The 8,726-nt window shown below is 46.3% G+C and overlaps 1 protein-coding gene across 1 annotated transcript in view; it reads right to left on the reverse strand.

Annotated features, from left to right (window-relative positions):
- LOC144676509 (insulin-like growth factor 2 mRNA-binding protein 2) overlaps positions 1 to 5,152 on the reverse strand; it is a gene marked incomplete at its 3' end in the record, with an annotated part of 55,591 nt that extends 50,439 nt beyond the window's left edge. The window contains exons 1-2 of the mRNA XM_078536906.1: positions 4,920 to 5,152; positions 1,106 to 1,381 (exon numbers count right to left, since the gene is read on the reverse strand). The remainder of the gene's footprint in view (positions 1 to 1,105; positions 1,382 to 4,919) is intronic.
- Positions 5,153 to 8,726: the final 3,574 nt, after the last annotated feature.

Below are 8,726 nucleotides of genomic sequence, written 5' to 3' on the forward strand. Positions count from 1 at the left end.
TGTTTTGGGGAAGACAAACAGACACAGGTCGGGCTTGGTGCGGGGAGGGGTGTGGGGCCTTAACCAGCATGGGTCACCATTCATCAGGCCTAGTGGCAGTCGCATCATTGTGTAAACTTGTGATTGAAAGCGACGTTACATCAGTGATTTGAGGGAGAAGCAGGCAGGTTCAGATCACTGCAACTTTCAAAAGGAAAGGCATCCAGGACCACAGCATCTAGCATGGCCTGTGCATGAGCTGTGAATGCTCAGCTGATCTGTTTTAACTTCTAAGGCAACGCTCCCCCAACTGCCAGGGCACTCAATCACCCCCACCTTCGTGGCAAAGGAAAGGCTGAGAGAATTGATAGAGGTGTTCAAAAATATGAGGGGTCTGGACAGAGTAGATAGGGAGAAACTGTTCCCAGTGGTGGAAGGGTCAAAAACCAGGGAACACATTTTAAGGTGACTGGCAAAAGAAGCAGTGACATGAGGAAAAACTCTTATGCAGTGAGTGGCTAGGATCTGGGATGCAATGCCTGACAGTGTCATGGAGGCAGATTCAATTGTGGCTTTCAAACTGGTATTGGATAATTATCTGGGGAGAAAAGTTTTGCAAGGCTACATGGAAAAGGTGGGGGGAGTGGGACCAGGTGAGTCGCTCTTACAGAGAGCTGACACAGTCACAATTGGCTGAATGGCCTCCTCTGTGCTGTAACCACTTTAAAATTCTATGAATGGGGAAAACTTGACTCACCCAATGGGGTAACTCAACTTCCCTCTACAGTCGCCCCCCCGCCAACCCCATGGGAAAAATCGACCTTCGCCACCCCTCCACCTTTCCCCCATCGATGGGGAATTCGACCCACCCACACGCACCGCTATGAGGGGCCCGTCTGGTAACATGACCCCCTCCCTGGTGCCTGAACTTGAAGTCCACGGGGCTGCAGCGTACATCAACTCCCTACAGTGCGACGAGTGTGAACAACACTCAAGAGCAGGGGGAGGCTATAATTGAACAACACTCGAGAGCGGTGGGGAGGCTGTAATCTGGAGTGACGTCCACCCCCACCCCCACCCCCAGGACCCCAGCTGCACAAGGGAAATCGGTCACCTCAGCGCTTACTTTGATTGCGTCTGCTGTGTGACGTTCTTGATGGTCAGCCCCTCCTTTCCAATAATGGCACCGACAAACTGGGTGGGCACCAGGATCCGCAGGGGAATGTCCAGCTGTTTGTGCGAGGGTACGGCACCCGCGGACTGACTGTGCTCCCGGATGGAACGACTCCCAGGCCCTCGACGTGGCCGCTGTGCCGGGGGCTGCAATGCCTCCTCGTCCGGGATGTATGAGATCCTCAAGGCGTACCTTTCAAACTGGTGGCCATTCAACTTCTCGATTGCACTGAGGGACAAGAGGTTTATGACATTACTTTCTCAACCCATACAGAGGACATCTCAAGTATTCACTCCCAGCAGAATGTTTTCCAACATCTAAAGGTATCCATTGAATCACAATACAAGATGTTTCCCCTGGTTGGGGTGTCTAGAACAAGGGGGCACAGTTTCAAAATAAGGAGGAAGCCACTTAGGACCGAGAAGAGGAGATTTTTTTTTTACTCAAAGGGTTGTGAATCTTTTGGAATTCTCTACCTCAGAGGGCTGTGGAAGCTCAGTCGTTGAGTATGTTTAAAGCAAAGATTGAGATTTCTAAACACCAATGACAAAGGATATGGGGATAGTGTGCGAAAAAGGCATTGAAATGGATGATCAGCCATGATTGTATTGAATGGCAGAGCAGGCTTGATGGGCTGAATGCCCTCCTTCTGCTTCTATGTTCCCATGTACTAGCATTTACCCTCCATACCAGCTAATAGTTCTAATTATACCTAGCTGCCCAGTTCCCGTTATCCCTCCCAAGCTGACGGCCAGGGCTCAGTTGGTATCACCCTCGCCTCAGGGTCAGAATATCGAGGTCAAGACCCACTCCAGCACAGTACTGAGGGAGTCCTGGACTTCCAGAGGTGCCTTCTTTCAAATGAGATGATAAACAGAGGTCCTGTCTGTTCTTCCAGGGTCAACGTAAAGATCTCATGGCACCTTTCAAAGGGCAACTTTTAATTCATTGAAGGATAAAAATCCTTATTACAGGAGATTTTTTTTTCTTCATTCATTTTTAGGATGTGGGCGTCACTGGCAAGGACAACATTTGTTGCCCATCCTGAATTGCTCTTGAACTGAGTGGCTTGCTCAGCCATTTCAGAGGACATTTAAGAGACAAACACATTGCTGTGGGTCTGGAATCACATGTAGGCCAGAGCAGGTAAGAACAACAAGGTTTCCTTCCCTAAAGGACATTAATGAACAAGATGGGGTTTTACAACAATCAATGAAGGTTGCCATGGTCATTATTACTGAAACCAGCTGCCGTGGTGAGATTTGAACTTATGTTTCAGACTGCGATTCTGGATTACTAGTCCGGTGACATTACTACGCTGCCATCTTCTGTCACTGTCAAATTACTGCTTGTCAGACAGGGCACCTAATCTGGGCCCAGAGGGATAACCCCTGCTTCAGGCATAGGCCCCACATACCTATTATTTTGCCAACACTGGTGGGGCATGACCAGCTTTTAATGAGCATGAACTTCCTGCCATCTTAGCAACTTAGATGGTCGATTAGCACCTGAAGAATGGGTGCAAGTCCTTTGTATTTCTAGACTCAGATCTATTCTTGTGCCTGTGGCCCTGATTCTTGGCCCATTCAACTACTGGAACAGTCTGCTCCTATCCTTCACAATTTTACACATTTCTACCCTATCACCCCATAATCCACATAGTTCTCATGAAAAAAATTCCAATTTTCCAAATATTTCTTAGTATTTTTATTCCCCATAAAAACTTTATATGAACTTAGTGCTCATCTGTGTAAACGATGCAGCTGTTGGGAATGGAGCATTGAATGGAGGCTGGAGACGTGAGTCTGGCCTTGTTTTGGCCAAGGCAGTAGGGGTATTGGGCTGTGACTGCCCTAACCTTATTTCCCTTACATTGAAAAGGCAGAGGAGACTTTCACACCATCATTCTTGGCTGAATTTATGAAAGGCAACAGACCAACCAAGGGCTCAGACACTGATGCTTTTAAAGCTACTCTGAAGTAGAATTGCTAATTTATGATAATTTATGTGAACAGTATTATTGTAATAGGCCTTGTCCAATTGGCTTGTCAGTGGCTCCACACTCCGCCCCGTCAGAGACCTGCTACAGGCTCCACACTCCGCCCCGTCAGTGACCTGCTACAGGCTCCACACTCCGCCCCGTCAGAGACCTGCTACAGGATCCACACTCCGCCCCGTCAGAGACCTGCTACAGGCTCCACACTCCGCCCCGTCAGTGACCTGCTACAGGCTCCACACTCCGCCCCGTCAGTGACCTGCTACAAGCTCCACACTCCGCCCCGTCAGAGACCTGCTACAGGCTCCACACTCCGTCTCGTCAGAGACCTGCTACAGGCTCCACACTCCGCCCCGTCAGTGACCTGCTACAGGCGCCACACTCCGCCCCGTCAGTGACCTGCTACAGGCTCCACACTCCGCCCCGTCAGTGACCTGCTACAGGCGCCACACTCCGCCCCGTCAGAGACCTGCTACAGGCTCCACACTCCGCCCCGTCAGTGACCTGCTACAGGCTCCACACTCCGCCCCGTCAGTGACCTGCTACAGGCTCCACACTCCGCCCCGTCAGAGACCTGCTACAGGCTCCACACTCCGCCCCGTCAGAGACCTGCTACAGGCTCCACACTCTGTCTCGTCAGAGACCTGCTACAGGCTCCACACTCCGCCCCGTCAGTGACCTGCTACAGGCTCCACACTCCGCCCCGTCAGTGACCTGCTACAGGCTCCACACTCCGCCCCGTCAGTGACCTGCTACAGGATCCACACTCCGCCCCGTCAGAGACCTGCTACAGGCTCCACACTCCGCCCCGTCAGTGACCTGCTACAGGCTCCACACTCCGCCCCGTCAGAGACCTGCTACAGGCTGTACACCCTGCCCCATCAGAGACCTGCTACAGGCTGTACACTCCGCCCCGTCAGAGACCTGCTACAGGCTGTACACTCCGCCTCGTCAGAGACCTGCTACAGGCTGTACACTCCGCCCCGTCAGAGACCTGCTACAGGCTCCACACTCTGCCCTGTCAGAGACCTGCTACAGGCTCCACACTCTGCCCTGTCAGAGACCTGAGAGCGGCTCTACAGTCTGTCCAATCATTAGCTATACAACCTGTCTCATCAGCCATGAAGTGCATTGCAGGAAGACTGAAAGAAAAACTGAAAATAAAATTAAATCAAAAAGCTAGTTCAGAACATAGAATCCCACCCTTCAGAATAGGTAACTACAACTAATAGGTTCAAAGCTGTTAATTGCATTTCAGTGATGTGCAAAACTTTAATACCACAAACTACAGAAGAACATCCAACAGTCACAGCAGTGCCATAAGCAGAGCTGCCTGAGACTTTCAACAGTCAGCTTATTGTGCGTCATCTTACTGTGTTGTTTTGTGCTGTGGTTCCATCTCGTTCTTGTTCCCTTTGTTGTTTGTTATTTGTGGTACATAACTGGTGGGTACAGGTCTGTCACTGTATAACACTGGGGTACAGTACTGGTGGGTACAGGTCTGTCACTGTATAACATTGGGGTACAGTAGTACTGGGTGCAGGTCTGTCACTGTATAACACGGGTACAGTACTGGTGGGTACAGGTCTTCCTCAAAGTTGCTGGTCACTATTGGTGCACAGGCAGAGAGAAATTTGTGGTGATAAGGGAATCACAGAAGAATGATGCCACATGTTAAGGTGAATAGTGTATACTGGGCACCAATATACAAAACAATCCAGTGACAACAGGAAAGTCCTATCAAAGTTTAGAGGCCCCGTCATCACTCACGTTTTTGCGTGTTCCTTTGTTTCGTACGTCACATTCACAACTGCCGTCTCACTGTCGGTGTTAACTGAGAGATGGAAAAGAATCAGTCAGCACCCAGACTGTGGGCAGCAAAACATGAACCAACTTATCCCACTGAGCCCACGATGCTACCTTTCCCAGCATAGTTCAGCAATTAAACTCCTTCAGACAGGCCCCAGCGTCAACTGGGTGATGTGAAATGCTCATTTTGTTTATTAAAAGTGAGGATTCCAGTTTCTGACCTGTGGTTCTTAAGTGAAAATAGTGACATTTGAAACGATGCATTAATGGCTGGAGTTGAAATGTCAGCTGGCCTCTCGCACCAGTTTTCAACATGGAGGACGGACAATGGAAGGTCAGTTGTCTGTGGGGCCGGCCTCAGCCAAATCGTTTGACCTGGAAATTAGCCAGCACACTGTGGAACAAATTTAACTATACATCGTCAAAGCTTTAGCCAGTATCTGAGACTTAGACAATGCGTGATAAATTGATCATTCGCATTCTGTGCAATAATTATTACTTACTGGTGATAGATGATTGACAGGTGATCCTTCAAAATGGTGCCTTCTTCTGCATTTCTAGATTCAGATTCCAGAGGCAAACTGGCGAGCTGGGGGCGCAGCGCAATCTTTTGAGGATACCTTCCCTCCCATCAAGTCTGGTTAAACCAAATTAATAATGCCATTTGGCCCTTGTGACTTTTACACAAATTCTCAGCATTTAACAAGATTAAAGCATAATCTCACCGCAGCAGACAGTTCAAGGGATTTTAATACATCGAAAGTTACATTGTTGCTCTATGTTGCCAGGTTATCGGCTGCTTACACTGCCTCATTAGCATTTCACACATTCCCATTCCCAAGAGAGGCTTCCTGAGGAGCAAGCTGCTCATGTAGAGGTGGAGGCAATCACATGACATTCACCCCGACTCAAAGGTACAGACATTCGGTGTTTGGTACATCTCCAGCCCTCTTGCAGCACTCTATCTCGAATTAACAACTTCCAATTCCACTGCCTTGTCCCCTTCATCCCCTCAGGTTTCGAATGTTGACTCACCTTTCCCCCATCATCTCAGTTACCTCTGAGGCAAACACTTCACTTCTCTGCTCAACAGCTTTCAAATCCAAATCAAACTCAAGATTGCCAAAGAAAATCTGAAAATTGTTCCCGCCTTTGGAGATGGACTGAGCAGATCAGGACAAGATACAAACGATGATGGACAGGAAGTGACCCTCTGGTCTTGTGTATCATTATATACACACTCCACGCCCACCCAAAAACCATGTGATTTCCTGGGAGGGGTTTAAAAAAAAAAGATAGAAAAGCCCAAGCCAATTTGAAAGGAAAAAAGGTGGGAATTTGGTCCCTTAAACCTGCCCAGAAACGAGTCCAGCAGGTATAATAAAAGTAACCTGCCACAATTTAGACAGCTAGCTCAAGCTTCCAGCTTCTTCTCTCTGTGGCAACACTTCTACACACTCTGTTTTCAATCCTACCCTATGTCCTGTGGATCTCTGTTCAACTGTTCCTCCCAATTTGCAATTCCCCACCTAGTAGCCTGCGGCTCTTCTCTGCACTCATACTACACGAACAAAGGTTTCTTGGTTCTTTAAACTGCGAAATTAAATTATCATGGAACAGAAAACAAAATAGTAAACCAAAAAATTCTACAGGCACAGAAAGAATAAAAGTAAGTTCAGGATGGGAATTGGACCAACAAGGACAGTCAGAATAAAATCACAGACAGTGATGGCAGAGTGGCAAAGATGGTGAATCTATGGAATTCTCTGCACCTTCTCCCCCCGCCCCCAGGGCTGTGGAGGCTCAGTCACTGAGTATGTTCAAAACTGAGATCAATAAATTTCTACATATTAAAAACATCAAGGGATACAGGGATAGTGCAGGAAAACATTATTGAAGTAGTAGATTAGCCATGATCTCACTGAATGGCGCAGCAAGCTCGAAGAGCTGAACGGCCAACTCCCGCGCCTATTTCTTATGTTATTATATTAAATGGCTATCGTACTTCAGTATTTCAGTATCAGGTGAACAAGGCATCGGACAAATTATATAATGTGCATTTAAAATAAATCAAATCAAAATCAAAGCAGATCCAGACAGATTGCATCCGTATATTTTAAAAGAGTCTAGAAAAGAGATAGCAGAAATCCAAGTTACACATGTTTAATAATTTGTCAGAGAAAGGTGTGGTGCCAGAGAATTGGCAGGTAGGTAATGCCATAACTATATTAGGAATATTATGCCATACTTATATCAGTCAGCTTAACGTTGGAGTTAGAAAAGATAATGGAATCACTTCTAAAGGGGAAAATAGAAAAAAAATCTAGAAATCAAAAAATATAACAATAAATACTCAGCATGGATATCAAAAGGGAAAGTAGTGCTGGAACAACCTCACTGAATTCTTTGACAAGGTAACAGACAGTAGACAAGGGAAGTGTAATAGATGTAATACATCTAGTTTACCAAGAGACACTCAATAAAGGTACTGCCTGGTACACTAATGAATTGGGAGTCAGCAGATAATTAGCAGAACAAATAGCTTGCTGGCTACAAGGCAGAAAGCAGTGGGTAGGGGTAAAAGGCGGGGAGTTATTCAGAACAGCAGAAGATGGGAAGTGGGGTTCCTCAAGGATCAGTGCTGGGACAGCTATTGTTCCCAATTTATACCAACAATTTAGGCTTTGGAATCAAAAACACGATTTCTAAACTTTCAGCCAACACTCAATTCAGAGGAGGTGGAGAAACGGGCACTGGGATAGTCAATATTCAGGGGGATTCCAAATAATTACATGTAGACATTAATAAACTTACTATATGAGCATATAATAGGCAAATGAACGTCAACATTATCAAAATGTAATACTTCACACTTAGCCGAGAAAAATAAGGTCACATATTACAGTCTTTGGAATATAAGGATCTAAATGGGGTGGAGGGAGATAGGAATCTGGGAATATGAATACACAAAGCAATGAAAGGAATGGCACCGGTTAATAGGGCCAAGCAAACCAAGTACTGGGATTTATCTCTAGAGGAATAGAACCGACAAGGAGGGAAGTTCTGCTAAACTTGTATCAAACCTTGCATAGGTCACACTTGGGGAGTACTGCGTACAGTTCTGGTCGTCATATTGACATAGCCAAGGGTTTTAAAACAACTTACAAACATGATAACAGAACTGAGAGATTATACTTATCGGGGAAGGACAAACAAGCCGAGTCTCTGTTCTCTTCAGAAGGGAAAACTGAGAAGGTAACCAAGGAGGAGACTTTAAAAAAGATGAAAGGTTTTGATCGAGAATTGGGTATGGAGAAAATATTTCCATTTGTGGGGACGGTGAAACTCGAGGCCATCAATGTAAATCAGAAACTTCGCTACACAGAGAGTGGTATAGATGCATTTAAAGAGGAAGCTAGATAAACATACAAGGGAGCAGAGAACAGGTGAGAAAGAATGGGAGGAGGTTTAAGTGGAGCATAAACACTGGCATGGAGAGTTTCTGTAATTCTATTTCTCATAGTCTCTTTCCTAACATATCAACATGAAACTCCTTACTACATCTTCCTCCTAAGCCAACAGGATTTTTAAACTAAACTTGTTCCCCATAGTTTACTACGTGTTTCCATACGCACATAGTGAATGAGTTCTACCCACTGGATATTAAAAGTAGTCGGTGAGGGAATTGTAAAAGTGTTAGTCATAATCTTTCAACATTCCCTTGATATGGGAACTGTACTATTAAATTGGAAAATTGCTAGTGTCACT

The sequence above is a fragment of the Cetorhinus maximus genome, unplaced genomic scaffold, assembly GCF_964194155.1.
Source record: "Cetorhinus maximus unplaced genomic scaffold, sCetMax3.hap1.1 HAP1_SCAFFOLD_1652, whole genome shotgun sequence".
NCBI classification, from domain to species: Eukaryota; Metazoa; Chordata; class Chondrichthyes; order Lamniformes; family Cetorhinidae; genus Cetorhinus; species Cetorhinus maximus.